Source organism: Rhinopithecus bieti, unplaced genomic scaffold, assembly GCF_001698545.2.
Source record: "Rhinopithecus bieti isolate Rb0 unplaced genomic scaffold, ASM169854v2 scaffold_9981, whole genome shotgun sequence".
In the NCBI taxonomy this organism is placed as follows: domain Eukaryota; kingdom Metazoa; phylum Chordata; class Mammalia; order Primates; family Cercopithecidae; genus Rhinopithecus; species Rhinopithecus bieti.
The window spans coordinates 620539-639876 of NW_016806838.1; the positions used below are offsets into that span (position 1 = coordinate 620539).

Here is a 19338-nt window from a genome sequence, read left to right on the forward strand (position 1 = left end):
TATGCATGTTGTTATCACATTTTGGCATCAGGATTATGCCGCCCTTATAAAATGACTTGGGAAGTGCTACTTCTTTCTTTGTTTCCTGAGTCTATAAAATTGTTGCATAATTCTTTGATTTTACATTCTTTTCCTTTTCAATATAGAGATGTGAAGCTATAAATTTCCCTCTGAGCACTGCTTTACCTGTATGCCATAGATTTTGATATATTGTTTCATTATAATTTGATTTAAAATATTTTAAATTTTCTTTTAGATTTCTTCTTTGACCAAAGGGTTATTCAGATGAATATATTTTATTTCCAAATTGATTTCTAATTTAATTCCTTTGTAATCAGAGAGCATATTCTGTATCAACAGTTATTCAGATTTTTGGTCTTACCATCTTTACACACGTAAAAATTATTGAAGACTCCAAAGAGCTTTTGTTTATATGAATTGTATCTGTTTATATTTACCATATTAGGATTTAAAACTGAGAGGTTTTTAAAATAAATATTTGTCCATTAACTTTAAAAAAGCACGTTAACACAAATAACATTATTATCAAAACAACTATATTTTCCAGAACAAAAAACAGTGAAAAGAGTAACATTGATTTGTATTTTCATAAATTTCACAATTTGTCTTTAAGGTCTGGCTCAATTTGGAAACAACTGGATTTTTATATTTGTTTCTTCATTAAATTTGTTGCGACATCACATGTTGTTCAGATTGTAGACAATTCCACTGTACACCTATGAGAGAATGGGAATAAAAAAGGCAAATAATGTCTCATTATTTTGAAAATTGTTTTGACCTTGTGGACTTCCTAAAAGGGTTTCAGGAACCCCCATGGGTTCCCTGTATTATATGATCAGAACTGCTTATTTACATTATTTTGGATCCTTTTCAATCTATTGAGACTTGTTTTATAGACGTGGTCTATCATGGCAAATGTTCGGTATACACCTGTGTACATCTGAAAACAACATTATGTTCTGCAGTTGTTGGATACAGTGTTCCATAATTATCAATTAGGTCAAGTTGGTTTTTAGAGTTATTCAAATCTTCATCTTTTCGATTTTTATTTTTTTCTATCAATTTCTGAGAAAGGTGTTAAAATATCCAGCTGTGATTGTAGATCTGTACTTTTCTGTTTAGTTCTGTCAAATTCTGTTTCATGTATTTTGGATACCAGGTGTTAAGTACATTCACTTCTAGGATTGTTACATTTTCTTGATCTGAAAATTATAAAATATCTACATCCTAATTTCTGGTAATTCTCTTTGTCTTGAAGTCTACTTCGATAATGTAGACATACTGTTTCTTATGCTTACTATTTGCAAGGTTTATATTTTTCTATTTTTTACTTTCAACCAGTCTGGGTCGTTAGATTTAAAATATATGTAAAATAATGACATATTTAAATAGATATCATATATAAAGTATTATATTTTTGCATATACATAAAGAGAGAGAGAAGAAAGGAGAAAGGTTTTTGATTTTATCCAGTCTGTTAATTTCCACCTTTTAATTAAAATATTTATAATTTATTTACATTTAAATAACTATCAATATGATTGAGTTTAAGTCTGTCATCTTGGCATTTGTTTTCTGTTTGTTCTATCTGGCCTGTATTCCTTTGTTCTTCCTTTTCTGCCTTCTCTTGGGTAAACACTTTTTTTTAGTATGCCATTTGATCCCTCTTGTGAACTTTTCATCTAGCCCTCCTTTTGTTATTTTTTAATGGTTGCTCTAGTCTAGAGACTACAGTATGCATCTTTAACATATCATAGTATGCCTTAAACTAATATTAAACTACTTCACAAAGGAAGAATGTCACAACAGTATAATTCCATTCAAACCACCCCCCCTCGATATTTGTGTTTTGTCATATATTTTATTTCTACATGTGCTGTAAACGTCATAATTCATTTTTTTGCTTTTAATAATCAATAGCATTTTTAATAATTTTAAAATAAATATAATAAGGTCTTGTCTATTTACGCACAAATTTATGCCTTCTAGTCCTCTTCTTCCCTTCCTTACCAATCTTGGTTCCCACTGGGTATTATTTTCTTCAGTCTAAAGAATACTTTTTTGAAAAAAATCATTTCTAGAGGGTCACATGTGCAGGAGGTAAATATTCTGAGCCTGTTTTTCTTTTTTTCTGTTGAAAATGTTTTTCATTTTGTCTTTACATTAATAAATTTATTGAGGCATAAATTAAATATTATAAAATCCACACATTTTATGTGTATAACTCAATGACTACTAGCAAATTTACAGAATTGTACAACAATCATCACAATAGTTTTAGAATAGTTCTATCCTCCACAAAAGCTCCTCATGCCCTTTTGCAGACAATTCTTTCTCTTTTTCACTCCCAGTTGCGGCAACCATTATTTTATATTTATGGACATTTCATATGAATGGAATAATGTAATATGTGGTACCTTGTTTCTTTTAATTTAGCATAATATTCTTGAGGTTCATTCTTGTTGTATCATGTCAGTAGTTTATTCCATTTTATTGATGAATAAACTATATTTTGATTATCTGCTCACCAGTTGGTGAGCCTTCATATTATTTTCATTTTTTGGCCGTTATATTAATGCTGCTATAAACATTTAAAATCAAACTTTTGTGTCAACATATGTCTTTGGTTTTTCTTTGGTAGATACCTAATTAGTGGAATTCCTGGGTCATATGTTAAATTTATATTTAACTTTTAAAGATACTATCAAATTTTTTTCCTGGCCAGGTGCGGTGGCTCATGCCTATAATCCCACCACTTTGGGAGGCCCCGGCAGGCAGATCACGAGGTCAGGAGATGGAGACCATCCTGGCTAACACGGTGAAACCCCGTCTCTACTAAAAATACAAAAAATTAGCCGGGCGTGGTGGCGGGCGCCTGTAGTCCTGGCTACTCGGGTGGCTGAGACAGGAGAATGGCATGAACCTGTGAGGCAGAGCTTGCAGTGAGCCGAGATTGCACCATTGTACTTCAGCCTGGGTGACAGAGTGAGACTCTGAAAAAAAAATTGTTTTCCCAAGGGGCTATATACCATTTTACATTCTCACCAGAAATACATAGGGTTTACCTTCATATTTGAAGGTCATCTGTTGCTGAATATAAAAATATAGTTGATAATTTATCTTTTTTTCCTTGACTTAAAATATATTGTTCCATTGTATTCTGTTCACCATTGTTTCTCCTAAGAAGTCAATAGTAATTCCTGTTGTTATTCTCCTGTATGTAATGTCTTTTTCTTCTTCTTGCTTGATATTTTCTCTTTAATTTAGAATTTTAGGAGTTTATGATACATCTAGCTGTGGTTATCATGAAGTTTGATGAGCTTTCTGGATTTGTGCATTAGTATCTTTAATCAATTTGAGGAAAATTGTGGCTATTATTTCTTCAAGTGTCTCTGCATCATTCTCTCTCTCTTCTACTTTTAAGACTCTAATTACACATATTTAGAATATATGTCCCACAGATCTTTTCCCCTATTTTAAATCTAGTCTAGATAAAGTATTAGTTTTACAGACTTACTCTTTGGCTGTGACTCTTTAGGATTCTGATCCATTATCCTAGCCCACATGAAACCATAAAAGTTTTCTATGAGTTCATCTGGTTTCTCCTTATGCTTCTCTATGGCAAATTCTTTCTCCCACAACTACACCAAGGATGAAAGCAAACATGTACTTTTGCTCCCATGGGAAGGGCTTACCACTTTATGGAATTTGGTTCATTTAGGTTTTCCTTTCATCAGATCTCTGGGTTTGAAAGAAAATCTATGTTCTATACATAGTTCGTGATTTTGTGGCTTGTTTTTTTTTTTTTTTTTCTTTTTTTAAGAGACAGGATCTCACCCTATCACCCAGTCTGGATTATAGTGGCGCAATCATAGCTCACTGCAGCCTTGGACTACTGGGCTCAAGTGATCCTTTCACCTCAACCTCCTGAGTAGCTGGGACTACAGGCATGAGCCACCAGTCCTGGCTAAAACTTCCTTCTTGATAAGGTGATTTATGATTCCACTGCTGGCATTCTATGTCTTTCTCCACCTCACCTTCTATACCAGATGTCCCAGAGACACAGCACAAAGAAAACTCTAGCCAAATGCACAATATCTGTTCTTTAATAGAGCATTTGCCCTGATACTCTTTCTCCTTACCTATTCCTATTCCAGGGCTGGTTCACTTAGAAAGTAACCTAAAAGTCTTTGTCCCTTTTCCTTGAGCCTAGAGCCAGTCGTTCATAGCCAGGTTCTTGTTTCTCTACTCTTGACACTCTAACACTACACTCAAAAGACATATCTCAGTCAAAGAAAGAATGTGATATCTCAAAGCTCCAGAATTTCCAAAGGTGTCCACCATAACTAACAGGCACCCCAACCCAAATCCCAATCTAAGCAGTTGTGAGTGTGTATAAGCAAGCTGCCATTTTATAACAGAAACAGCCTTTTTATGCATTTCCATGTGGCTTCTTACATTTCCTTCCTTACCTTCCTCTGTTCTAGCTTTTTGATTTACCACAATGCTTACCTGAAAAGGAAGAGTAAATAAGATATAGGACTGACATTTACTTTTCTTATTATTATTTTTTTTTTTTTGAGACAGAGTCTTGCTCTGTCACCCAGGCTGGAGTGCAGTGGTGTGATCTCGGCTCACTACAACCTCCACCTCCCAGGTTCAAGCGATTCTCCTGCCTCAGCCTCCTGAGTAGCTGGGATTACAGGCGCCTGCCACCATGCCTGGCTAGTTTTTATATTTTTAGTAGAGATGGGGTTTCACCATGTTGGCCAGGCTGTTCTCAAACTCGTGACCTCGTGATCCACCCATCTCGGCTTCCCAAGTGCTGGGATTACAGGCGTGAGCCACTGTCCCAGCCGGTGCCTTTCTTTTAAGCAAATTCGTCCAACCTATGGCCCAGGATGACTTTCAATTTTGCCCAACACAAATTCATAAACTTTCTTAAAACATTATGAAATTTTTTCTTTTCTTTTCTTTTCTTTTCTTTTTTTTTTTTTTAGTTCATCAGCTATCATTAGTGTTAGTGTATTTTATGTGTGGCCCAAGACAATTCTTCTTCTTCAAATGTGGTCCAAGGAGGCCAAAAGATTTGACACCCCTGCTTTTAAGGATGACCTTCCAGTGGTTAGAAATACAGAGCAAGTCATTTGATGGCCCTACCTGCCATTTCATGCAGGTAGAATCTTTTTAAAGTACAGGGCATTAGCAGCCTACAGCTTGACAAGATTCAGACATATAATCATAATGTATTTCCAATTATTTCTTATTTATTTATTTGAAATTTTATCAATAATAAGTGTCTATTACTAATTAAGGTTTTTTAAAACTAGTAACTTTACTAGAAAATTTTTTCTGATCTCATTCATTTGACCAGTTTTGCTTTCATACTCATTTCTTAAGCTCGGTTTTCTCCCTTGGTCTCTTTCTTGACACATGCTATCCATCAAATAATGATATGCTACATGCTAATTTGCTAATTTGAGACATTCAAATTAAACTTTAAAAGAAAGGTTTTCCTTCAAGGATTCATTCAAGGATTAAATCCTCTTGCTTCTGTTTCTATCCCCATTTGGCTTTTGATTCTGTATAAAATTAGATTTTGCTTTTAAGCAACATGCTTCAACACAACATGTACATACATCTGCTATATTAGTTAAGGAAATGATTTCTGTTTTACCAGATACACCCTAAAATTTCAAGGACTTACCAGAAGAGAGACTTATTTCCCACTCGTGTAATACCCCATCACAATATGATAGAAGAGGGGGTTGAAGGAAATAGGAGTGTGCTCCATGGAGTCATTCAAAGATCTAGGATGGTAGAGGCTCTGCCATCTTCAACACTTGGCTTGCAAGGTCAGCTTGAAGAAGAGAAATGAAGATTATAAAGGAACTTCTTAGGGCTGAAAGTAATAGGAATTGTTTTCTGCTCCCACTCCATTGGCCAGAACTCAATCACAGGATTACACCAGAGCTGGGCCCTGATTGGGAAACAACTTTTCAGAAACAACTCTGTACTATACAGGGGAAGCACAAACCTTTGGTGGATTTTCAGTCATCTCTCTTTATATGCATACATATATCTAAGACTTCATGGCTAAGTCTCTAAATTCCAGCATAAATCTCTAAAATTCTCAAAGCTTGAAGAATTAAGGAGTTGGATAGTGGAGTAGGAGATTTCATGGCAAGCACAAAAGACTGTCTTGGTAGTAGAAGTAGCAAGTGGAGGTGCAACTAGGCTAGAAGATCTCAGAAATAATCTGTCCATGAAAGGAAGCAAAGATGGGATTAGCTTATCTTATCATTCACTCATGCATTATTTCATTCATTTATCAGACATTATCTTGATTAGTTGCTTTATGGCAGGCAATGTGCTAAGTGCTGAGGATACAAGGATAAATAAATTATTTATACCATCCAGTGGGGCAGCAACTATAATGGATTCATGTACATTATGTATGTGAAAGTAATATACATTATTTTAGTGGAGGAGAATGGCTTTCCACTATGGTAGCCTAATGAATTCCCAGTGTAGTCTCAGAAACCTATTTTCCTATTGGATTCTAACATTTTCTTTCTTTGTATATATGCAGACCCTAGTTCCAACTTTGCATTCTACTTTCACAGATAGTAATATGATATTTACTTAGTACAAAGATCCCTCAGGCCACAGATTATTTGCAGAATGGATTTAAAAGGGGTGAAATTGAATGCAGAGATGGTCAAGAGGCTGCTGTCATAGCTTTTACTGGTTCTCTCTTCCATTAGGAAGAAAATTTAAAATCCTACCCATAACTCACAAAGCTCTTCAGGTCAAGCCACTGTCTAATACTTTAGCTTCTTCCCCATAGCTTCCCACCCCGATCCCTAATTCCACATTGGGCAACCCAACAATATCGGGCTACTCACAGTTTCTCACACTTTGACACCTCATTCTATGGCCCAGCTTACATATAAAAGTCACTCTGTGCTTGTCTGCCCATTTAGAAAACTAAAAAACCACTTGCCTCTCAAAATTCAGCAAAATGTGGTTTCCTTACAGAAATCTTCTCTAACTCTCCTTCCCGCACCAAACTTAAATACTTCTCCTGTGCTCCTACTGCATTTTGTATTCATATCATTTATGATGATATAATTTATAGTATATTACATAATACCACATCATATCATATTATATTTTTTCGTTTCTTTCTACCAAGACCTCTTTAAAGGAATAGTGACTTGTCATCTTTCTATGGCCCATGCCTAGGTTGATACTGCGAACATAGTATATTCAATAAGTAGTCATCGGATGGGATGGGTGGGTGGTGGATGGATGGATGGATGAACTGATAGTGGGTTGATACCATCATGTGAAGAAACCCTCTTTAATTCTTTTTTTTTTTTTTCTTTTTTTTGAGACAGAGTCTCGCTTTGTCGCCCAGGCTGGAGTCCAGTGGCACGAGCTTGGCAACCTCCACCTCCTGGGTTCAAGCAATTCTCCTGCCTCAGCTTCCTGAGTAGCTGGTATTACAGGCATGCACCACCATACCCGGCTACATTTTTGTATTTTTAGTAGAGATTGGGCTTCACCATGTTGGCTGGAAATGGCCTCGAACTCCTGGCCTCGAGTGATCCACCCGCCTTGGCCTCCCAAAGTGCTGGCATTATAGGCGTGAGTTACTGTGCCTGGCCTAACAGCAATGGAAAAGCAGTGAAGGTATTTGAACCAGGGGAGTGGTATGATTCGCAGAACTAGTTCACACAAAGCCAAATCTGGTGGTACTGAATAAGAAGGTGGGATCGGCAGGGAAGCAGAGTGAATATGAGGCTAATAACAGACCTTTGTTATTTTTGAGTTGCCCAGCATTCTAATGCACTTTCTATACTGGGGAAATTCACTCCCCATTGCCTATGGTGGGGTAATTACATGCCACAAAGAGGCCATGAAGATTAAAATTATTTAGCCAGGCTTCCTGGCAGTTGGGGTTGGGGTACATGACTCAGGCTTGACCGATGAGACACCGCACCCGAACTTTGACTCTAGAGGATATGACACAAAGTCACAGGGACAGTTAGTGATCACTTACAGCAGCAGAGGAGCAGTGATGAGGACAACATTTGGAGGGTTCCAGTGGTGGTATCCTAGCTACACTGGTTTCAGTATCATTTTGGCTCTGGTCTTCTGCATCTTAGACCTTCTTGGTTTCTACCTAGTTTCTGAAGCTGTTTCTCAAGATTCTTGTTAACTCTGTAGGAGTGACCTGCTAATCCCCTATATATTATTTTTCTGCTACTTAGCCAAAGATATCTCCTATCATTTGCATCCAAGTGCTCTGTCAGGTATAGGAATTGAAACAGTGGTGACACTGGTGGGTGCCTGCCCAGCATCCCTCGACTCCTAACGTAGATTTTTTACTTGCATATCCTTCCATTCCCATGCAACCCGCACTTCAGGGAAAACTGAGAGCACTCCTCACTCTAGGGGTGAGTCTAAGTTGGCTTTTTCACCAGAATGTTAAATCAGCACATTCCCTAGCCCAGCCACAGTCATGTTCAGAAGTGAACAGGTGACCCAAGTGTCCCTGTTGTGGAATAAAATAAAGGCAGAGGGAACTACTGGCAGTTGTCCTGGGAATCAGCTTTAGAATAACACTGACCTTCAGAAGACAGAGCTAGAGAGACAGAACCTTGTGATAACTTCACTGAGCCTCTGGCTTAACCAGCCCTGAACCCCAGTCAAGCTATGGACTGCCAATGGAAGAAATCAAAGATGACTAAAGTTACGATGCAAGGTGAGTAGGGGGAAGGTGGTGTCACAATTAAACAGGAAATACAGAAAGAGGATCAGGTTTGGTGAGAAGATTAGATGTTCAGATCCAAATATGGTGCATTTGCTTTTCTAGAAGTATTTTTGTACTTTAAAATCCTTTAAATTCAAATAAAGAGTAAGGCTCATCAAATACTTTCACATGTTTACACCTCAAACTAAAGTCTAGGTATTTTTGAAAGAGTAAAAATAGCTGCATAGAAGGACCACAGTTCACAGATTTCTGTGTTGCTTTTCTCGTGCTGTAGGTTTTAGCATGAGAAGAAAAGCAGTGAAAAGGAATCTGCTTCTAGAGTTTTGACTACTCAGAACTGTAACCGTACTGCAATAAGACTCTTCCTTAATTAGTGCCAATAAAAACAAGTATCTCTTACCATTGTAAGAAGTAATCTCATTTTTTATCCTTCCCCTTCTTTTTTTTTTCTTTTCTGTTAACATAGAGATTAATGATATTAGCTAAAGATTGAAATGAGCAAATGTGTATGTGTATCTCATTGTCATGGATCTATGTCACAAATGTACTCCTGTCACCTGTATAACTAAGCTATTTCAGTTACAGTTACCACGATCTACCCAGGTTGAGAACCTTAGAATCTCCTTTGAACACTTCTCCCTGCGCTTTTTTTTTTTTTTTTTTTTTTGGTACCTCCAATCTGTTTCTCTCCTCACTTTATTCCCCATCCCCAGATCATTACCATGACAGCCAATTAATTGTTAAACTCTAAACCCTTTATCTCCGTGGCATTTCTCATATCCATTCCCTTTCTTATATCACTATTGCATCTCCATAATCCAACCCCCGTTGCCTCTGGCAAGAGTTTTGGAATCACCAACATTTACAATCCTTCCCCACTTCAGTTTAACCTCTTTCACCACTCTTTTCATGAACTTTTGATAGATCCACATATCTTACTGGATGAAACATACCCACTCTTAATCCTGACACTCAAAGTCCTCAGATATGTGGCCATGACCCTCCTTTCCTGTCTTCTTATAATGCACCATGCCCTGCTCAGGCTTTCCATTCCGATTAAATGGGCTGTTCACTGGTCTTTAAACACAGGCCTATCCTTGCCCACAAGGCTTCAATTCACCTTAGCTCTGTCCAGCATCCACATCACATGCCCTTCTCTTTCCTTGAAGCCTTTCTTGATTTTTTTTCAGTGGATGAGATCTTTCATCTCTTTAAGGAACTTGCCATTGTCCCTGGCACCATCTTCCGCTTGGAGGTAAGACTATGAAACCTTGACCTTTTAGCACCCGCCTCTCTGTCTCTAAAAACCACCCCATCCAGTCTAGTCACTGAGTTCTCTTACATTTCTACAATGTCTCCAGCAGTGCTCATTGCTACTTATAGATTTCAACCAAGAAATTCAGCCAAGTTGATTTCTGTTCTTCTAAAGTTACTTTGAGATGCCTATTTCTTTCCCTCCTACTTTTGCTGCTTTCCAAGCCAGTCTTCATATCACCACTGTAATTCTTTCCAAAATGCAGATGTGTTCATCTTCCCTCCTCCAGAATGTTGAAGTTTGTATAGCAGAAATGTTGAGAAGTTAAGAGTTCACACTTTGAAGGCAAGCCATTTAGATATAATCTAGCTCACCCACTGTCCAGCTAGTTATCCTTGGATAAATTATGTCATCTCTAAATGGGGACTATGGTGAAGTTTAAATACATTAATGCCTATGAATATTTACAGAGTTCCTTCACAAAGTTAGCCCTAAGGAAATGATAGTATGATAGGATGATAAGTTCCAAATTTCAACTAAGATACCATAAATTAATAAATATGACATTCTAAACAGAGGTAGGTTTCACACCAAAATGCAGATTTTCTAAGCAGGTGACCCAAAAACGAGTTAGATAGCACTATATCCTGAAAGGGAGATTAATAAGATAAAGGGAGTGGAGATAAAAGATCCCTGCCAAGGTTGTTTTGTAGAAATCTATGCTGGGACTCCTGCTTGGACCTCAAGAGGGAGGTTTAGGATGATGCCTGCCCCCTCAACTCAAGACTGTTTGGGAGAAAGAGGAGCATCCTTTCCGTGGAGTCATTTGAAGACCTGAATATCTAGTTCTCCATGATTGACTCCCACTTTATTGTCCTTGGTTATTTAATCTAGGTTTGTCTGTGTTTGTGTGTATCGGACAGGACTCTTTTAGTTGTTAGTGACAGAAACAATACTTGAATTAGGTTGAGAAAAAAGAGAGGCATTGACTGGGATAATGTTAGCATATTAAAATAACCAAAGGAAGAGTTGAATAATGAGACCCATGGCAGGACAGGGCATCACTGGGCCTCCAAAGTGACTGAAAATGAGGATTCCGATGCTTCCAGAATTTGATTTCCTTTCTCCATTTCTTCTTTCTGTTTCTGATGAATTTGTCTTAATTCAAAGGCACAAGTGAAAAACATAGCAGCAGCGGTCCCAAGCTTTCTGACACCACAGGGGGCTGGTGCTCTCCACCCAGTTTGGATTTGGAAAATCCTCATGAGAATCTGACTGGCCTGGTAAGGGCCTCCTTCAGATACATCCAATATGGGAGGAGAAGGAGAAGTTTCCAGAGAATGCAATGCCCAGAAGACAGGGATGCTGAGCAAACACCCTCTTTATTTTCATCCCTGTAATTTTTCAAGTGTGTCAGCTTCTTAAACATGGTACTGCCCAGAATGAATGTGCCTGGTTCTGATATTGAGGATGGAAAGGGGAAAATATGTCTTCCTAAATAATGAATTAAGGCAGGGATAAGACTCTTGGACCTGGGGAGGAAGGTACGGCAAAGAAGAAAAGACAGTGGCTTCTTAGGAGTGCCACTCAGGGATTAGCTGTACGGTATCTGTGGGGCCTCAGCAGCAGTAAGGTGCTAACTGGGCAGTGGTGGAATGAGCACTGTCTCTGAGTCAGCCTGAGGGCATTGCAGCTGCCACTTAGCATGGACCTTCTGCACAATGGGGAGAATGGGGATTGCACTTTGTGCCCCTCTTCCTCCTTTTTCAGTGTCCCTCTGAATTCTCATGGACCTCTCCTGCCCACACCTCACCATCCCCATTGTCCAGCAACCTGAGTCATCTTCATTTGCCTCAGCCTCCCTTCTTAGGTTCACTCTCCTTTATAGGGACCTAGGTTATAGATTTATTTCTTGTCTGTGTGACAATGTCTGTTCTCCACTGACTTTCCAAGCAAAATAATTCCGTTCATTCATTCATGTATTCATTCATCCAACACACTCACTGAGCTCTCACTGCATAGCAGGCCTTGTTGTTTGGGGGCACTTGGAGATATAGCTGTGGGCAAGGTCGAGGAGCCCGCTTCTCACGAAGCTGGCTTTCCATGGAGGGAGATAACTATGCAAATAAATATACAGTATCCATTAGTGGTAAGTGCTTGGAAGAAAAATAATGCAGGCTAAGGAGATAGTGAAAGGAATGCTACTTAGATAGGCTGATCAGGACAGGCCTTTTGAGGAGGCACATTGCAGAGACATGAATGCTGTGGAAGGGTGAACCCTGCCACAATGAAGGGAATAGTGTTCTAGACAGAGGGATGGCCAAACACAAAGGCCCTGAGGTGAGAATGTGTTTTTGCATGTGATGGACAGACTCAAGTGAAGTATCATAATGGAAGAAACACAGGCGACTCCTAACCATAGGAACAAACCTTAACACCTTGCTCATAATAAGAGTAATGTAAAGTAGAAAACTCAATGAGATCTCTACTGTGTATTTAGGATATTTTGATTGCTAGTGTCAGAATCAGAATCTGAATTAGCTGGAGAGAAGGTAAGAAGGCATTGATTTGAGTAATGCTGGCTGAGTTCACTTGTAGAAACATGTGCGCCTATAGAAAGAGAAATGCAAATCAAAGCTTCACTGAGATAACCACATCTTACCCACCAGATGGGTAAATGTCGAATGCATTCTGAAACACACACTGTGGAGAAACAAACTTTCTCATAAATTGCTGGTGGGGAAGAAAAATAGTACAATTCCTGTGGAGGAAAATTTGGCAACAGCTAGTGAAGGTATATAGATATTTGCCTTTTAACCCAATGTTTCCACTCTAAAATCTGTCCCAAAGGTGCAGTAACAAAATATGAAAATTCAAAGTGTATGCGTTGCTGCATTATTTAATAGCAAAAGGCTGTAAACAACCCAAATGGGGACTAATAGCAGAAACTTTGGTAAATCCAAATAGTTGAATACTATACAGGTATGAAAAGGAAAGGGCCTATTTCTACATATTACTATGGTGTGATCTCCAGCATCACATTTTATGGTGATTAAGACCGAGACAGAAAAAAGTGTGCAAAGTATGCTATCATTTATGGGATAAAGGATGGGAAAATAATATACACATATACTTGTCAGATTTTTTTTAAATGAGAGAAGCTAAACAATAAGGATGTATGAAAGGGAAAGAAAGAATATTGTGATCACAGGGATAGAAACTGGATTTCTTTGTAGATTTGTAGTTTTGATTTTTGAGCCATGGAAATATTTTATATAATTATAGCACAAAATTAAAGAGAAAAGCAATCATTAGGCATCAAAAACAAACGAACCTAACTTAGTATCTAGTTGGTGAAATAGATGTGCTGTTCTAAATGACTGTAAGACATAATTTGTACATGCTGTATGGGATATACTCTAAAGACAAAAAGAATGAGAAAAAAAATCTTAAACTCTTTCTGGTTGCATTAATATTGTGATTCCAAGGCTGTCATGCCTATAGCATGGGATAAGGCAACTAGCTGATTATGTTGCTGGTAAGAACCAAGATATCTGGTATGAAAGAAAGGGATACAAGTGTAAGACTGATATGTTTCAATAAAATCTCTGTAGTCCTGGATCTGAAATGGAACGATCAATCTGAACTTATGGCTTATGTTATCTTTAAAATGTTTATGTATTGTCTAGCTCTGTCCACTGAAAAGGCTTATAAAGAATACCCAACCCAGTACAAAGAGCTCCTCTAAACTTCCAGATTGAAATCTTAAAATATGTTGAAATATTTACCAAATGGAACTGGGGCTCCTTGGAGAAATGCCTGACTCCTTATCTAAGGCAGGAAATGAACAAGATGAGCCTGGAACATCTTGTCATACCAGAAGGTAAGTGGCCTTTGAAGATTTTTCAAGGGACTCAGGAGCCAACCTGATTAGATTCCCACTAGCCAAAGATGGACAATTTGAGCATTAATAAAATTAAACTACAATGGATTGTAGTTTTATATGTTTAATATGTTTAACCATCACATATGTTTAATTCATGAATTCCCAATACTTTAAAAGTCAAAATAAAAAAAAATCCCTCAGTGGTCTTTGCAGGGTAATAGGGAAGTAAATCATGAAAACGAAAACAAAACAAAACAAAAAAAACTAGTTAGGCTGAGTGCAGTGTCTCAAGCCTGTAATGCCAGTGACTCTGGAGGCTGAGGCAGGAGGATCACGTGAGGCCAGGAGTTGGAGACCAGCCTGGGCAACATAGCAAGATGCCCCATGTCTCACAGAAATTTTTTAATTAATAAAGGAAAAGAAGCAAGTGTTTATTTTTGCCTTTGTTACAAAAACTGGCTCAAAGTAACTAAATAGTAGATAAGAAGTAGTTCCTCTTAATGGAAGTGTTCCGTGAATAAATGAAGGAGGAATATCATCATTGGGCAACTCCTAGTAAATGAATGCACCTAGACATTAAGCATGAAGGAACTAATACCACAAAAGAGAGACAGCCAGACTCTATGTACCCACTGATAGACATACACACAGCACCATCTGGGAAGGAGTCTTGCCAAACCTGAATCCCTTAAGCCTCTGGATCTAAACAACAGAACCTACAGGCAACAGAAAAATCTGTTAACTTACACTATGTGGAACTTCTAAATTTCACTATATGTAAATTCTAAAGGATAAATAACATGGCTTCATCACTACCAACAACAAACTGCAAGGAATTAAAAAAAGAGATGGAGGAGAACTCTAGATTAAAAGAGACACGAGAGACACGGTAATATGGATCCCAATTTAAATAAGCAAACTCTTAAAGAGGAAAGAAGGAAGAGAAGAGACACCAGGATGTGATTAAGGAGAGGAGGAGAAAGGATGGGAAGTGAGAGGTCATCGTAGTACAGCTGGAGAAATTTGAACCCTGGCAGGACGTTTGGTGATACTAAGGAATTATTCTTGCTTTTTGGATTGTGTGATGATATGTGTTGCGATTTCAAAATAGGAATCCTTTATCTTTTAGAGATATATACTGAAATATTTATAAATGAAATGATATGATGCCAGGCAGCTGCTTCAAAATAATCTGGAGTGAGTATGGAAGTGGGTGAAGACATGGAGCTGTGGTTTTCAGGCTTGAGCTTGCATCAGAATCACCTGGAGGGCTTATTAAAATACAGATACTGGTCTTCCCTCCTGAGTGTCTGATTCAGTCTTGGGTGGGGCCCAAGAATCTGCCTTTCTAATAAGCTCACAAGTGATGTTGATGCTGTTGGTCTGGGGACCACACTGGGAGAGTGACTAGTGGAGAGGAAGCAAGATTGGCCCCGTCTTAATTATTCTTGCACCTGGGTGGTGGATATGTGAAGGCTCATTATTACATTCTCTCTTCTGCTGAATATATTTGAAATTCTCTATAATAAACATTTAAAAAACAGGTGATCCAGAAGGGTATATAGAAGGAGCAGAACCTTTGACAACCCATAGCTGTAATGGGAACTTCTGTGCTCATTAGCAAAACAGGTTTGGCTGCTGCTACCACAGCTTCCTCTGGGACTGGAAGGTGTGCATCTTCTCCTGCTGAGGTGGAGGTGAGTGTATCAGCTCAGCTGTCCATCCTTTTAGAGAATTGCCTGGACTGAAGGGAGGGCAATGGCCTCTGTCCAAGGGGTCTGTGCATAGTGCATCCTTTCCTCAGTGTGATCAGTCATTGCAAGAACAGAGATTTGGATGAATCCCAAGGTTTCCTGGCCACTTCAGCTGGAAAGGACACTCCTGAACAGAGCTGTGCCAGGACTCAGCTCTCAGAGATGAGAGGTTATTGCCAAACTCACCATGCCCTTGCATCCCCCTGCAAAAACCTCCCTGCAACTCCTAGCTGTAGGAGGCGCCTCTATTGGTTTGAGCCTCTCTACTTGCCTTTTTAGATTCATTTGTGTATTTATCCATTCATCCTTCAGACGTTTATTAGAGTACCTCCTACATCTCAGGCATCCTTCTAGCCCCTGGGAATGCAGCAGGGAACAGAATAGGCAAAAATCTCTGCTTTTATGGAGATTAAATTCTAGTTGTGGGGACAAGCAGTAGACACATAAAGAAACAGATGAACAGAACAATTTCAGGTAGTAAAAAGTGCAGTGAAGAAAGCTAAAATAAAGATGCCAGGATAGTGATTGACTCTGTGTGTGTATACATGTGCACACATTTTTTAAATTTTAGCTGATTGGCGAATATTTTTCCAAAGAGATGTGATCTGAACGGAGATCTAGATGATACGAAGGAGCAAGCCTTGAAAAGATCTGAATATTTTCAGAGAGAGGGAATAGCAAGTGCAAAGGGCCTGAGATGGGAATGAACTTGGAATTTCTTTTTCTTTCTTTCTTTCTTTCTTTCTTTCTTTCTTTCTTTCTTTCTTTCTTTCTTTCTTTCTTTCTTTCTTCTTTCCTTCTTTCTTTCTTTCTTCTTTCCTTCTTTCCTTCTTTCATTGTTTCCTTCCTTCCTCCTTCCTTCCTTCTTACTTTCTCTCTCTTCTTTCTTTCTTTCCTTCTTTCCTTCCTTCCTTCCTTCTTTCCTTCTTTCCTTCCTTCCTTCCTTCTTTCCTTCCTTCCTTCTTTCTTTCCTTCTTTCTCTCTTTCTCTCTTTTTTCTTTTTTTCCTTCTTTCTCTCTCTCTCTTTCTTTCTTTCTTTCCTTCTCTCTCTCTCTTTCTCTCTCTCTTCTTTCTTTCTCTTTTCTTTTCTTTTCTTTCCACCAATAAGGCCAATGGGGCTGGAACAAGAAGGGTGAAGAAACATGAGAATGATATGAGATGATGTGGGAGAATAATCTGAGTCTAGTGTTTACAAGGCCTTTTAGCCACTGGCCAAAGTACATCTATATTCCAGGCATTTCCAAGGTTGCAAGTCAGCCCCTAGCTATAAAAAACACATTCTCGGCCAGGCACAGTGGTTCACGCCTGTAATCCCAGCATTTTGGGAGGCCAGGGCAGGTGGATTATGAGGTCAAGAAATCGAGACCATCCTAGCCAACATGGTGAAACCCCGTCTCTTCTAAAAGTACAAAAATTAGCTGAGCGTGGTGGCCTGTGCCAGTAGTCCCAGCTACTAGGGAGGCTGAGGCAGGAGAATCATTTGAACCCAGGAGGTGATGGTTGCAGTGCGCTGAGATCGCGCCACTGCACTCCAGCCTGGTGACAGAATGAGACTCTATCTCAAAAAAAAAAAAAGAAAGAAAGAAAAAACAATCTCTCTAGAGAAACAGGACACTTATTATAACAGGGGAGCCCCTTGGGCTCTCTAGCCAACAGGAAAATGACCATATTGTATAGACAATTGACTACTAAAAACCCAATACTTTGGGTGTTTAAAACCCACTAATTTTAGTTCAGAGTTACTGGAAAGTTCCTTTGCCCCAGAAATCATCTGCTCTTGATGCCTAGAACTCTGCCCTAAAAACACTGTTTACCCAACTTAAGACTCTGTCTCCTATTAAAATATGGATTCCTCTGGGAGGGGTAATACTATGGGTTATCAGTCATTTAATACTTATACAGATGAGTTGGCAGCTGTCCTTGAAAAGATATTGTAAAAGAGGAAAGCATAAAGTTAGTGGGTGCTTGGATAGCAGGAAGGAATCTGCAGGGAGAATCAAATTAGAAAGGGAAAGCTGAGGATACATCAGAAAAAAAACTGCCTATTTTACAACTTCAAGTAGGGCTTTGCTTCCTGGATAATGTCCTCTGGCCAGGGCACGTCACAGCAACGTGCATCTTTTATAGCTCTTTCCTAAACATAAAGTGTGAAATAATTCATATAGCCCCTTATGTAAACACAGCAATGATTAGAATGTGTTGCTTCTACTTTGTTGTTGTTTCTTCATGGGCTCTGGGCACACTTGGACTTTGCCTCTGTGGATGAACTGTCACTGATATGGCATAACGTTTTCATGAGTATGAAACAGTGATGTGCTGGAACAGCCCGTGTGAGCAGATTACACGCATGTCTTCCCAACTTTGTATTCAGTTTGACTTCACACTGACTGCCTGAAATCAGCCATGATGAGCATATTTACGCCATAGAAATTGACGAATGCTAAAAATCGAAATGTTTCTTTTCAGAGAGCTGATTGTTAAGCATTTACCAGTATGCTGTGAAATGTAAAAAATAAATTTTAGGATATGCCATGGCATATGAAAAAATATTCATTTCTTGATTTTGCCTCTTGAACAGATGCCAATTATATTCAAAATCATATTTGCCTTTGTATTACTTTACATTTTAGCTACATTTGTACAGGTAGGTACCCCATTTACCTTTTCAAAAGCTGCCTGGTACTTCATATTGGCCAGGTTTTGCATCATCTGGCTCTGACTGCCTTGTATACTTCAGGCCCCAGCCAGATTTAACCCTGAGCGAGTTTTGCATCCCAATGCCTTATTCTTTCCTTTGGACATTTCTAGTCTGTTTTTCCCTAGTTGAAGGGCTCCCCTCGCTTATTCTCTGTCTGCCAGTGTCTTTCCCATGTTTCAAGGTCAGAGCAGAAATTTCCTTCCCCTCTTTGATGCTCACCTGCCATCCTAACATGGGATCCAGCATTCAGCATTCATTGCTCTTTCTCCAGTGCTCCCACTGAACACTTCCTATACCTCTTCAGCCATCACCATCCCTGCCTTTTGAAATGTTAGTCTGCATGTCTTATCTCCTCCCCTGGATTTTAAGCCCATTGATGATAGTGACATTTGCTTTTCCATCATTTTATCCTTGAGAGTATCAGATGCAGAGCTTTGCATAGTCATTACTCGATATTAGTTGGATTATATGCGTATATTATTTAATATTTCCCACAGTGTCCTGGACAGCAAAATAAATGCCATTGGAACAAATACACAAAGACACACACACACACACACACACACACACACACACACACACACACAGTTTCATCAGTCTAAATATCTATATTTGTACCCTGATTATCTTTAGCATAGAAAATGCCTTGTTGAAGGGGAATATTGGACTCAAGTGTAGACCAATGAGGACAAGTGAGAAAGCTTCTACTCTCAGTCTGAAATGTCACCTTTCTCATCTGCATGTAAAATTGGGAGGCTTTTGTCCGGTCATGTGTTAGAAAACTACCAATCTGTTATAAATCAGGGTGTTCCAGTGGCCACTGAAGATCCAGCTGAACTCTTAAGGATAGATGCTGCTACCATGTTAGTGAGATCTATTGGGACTTGTGTAACTAATGATAAAATAAAAAACAATTGGAGATTTTTTCTTTGGTCACTCGTG

General features: G+C 38.7%; 1 protein-coding gene across 3 annotated transcripts in view; it reads left to right on the forward strand.

The window, feature by feature from the left end:
- RCAN2 (regulator of calcineurin 2) overlaps nucleotides 1-19338 on the forward strand; it is a 263771-nt gene that overhangs the window by 147399 nt on the left and 97034 nt on the right. The window lies entirely within an intron of this gene.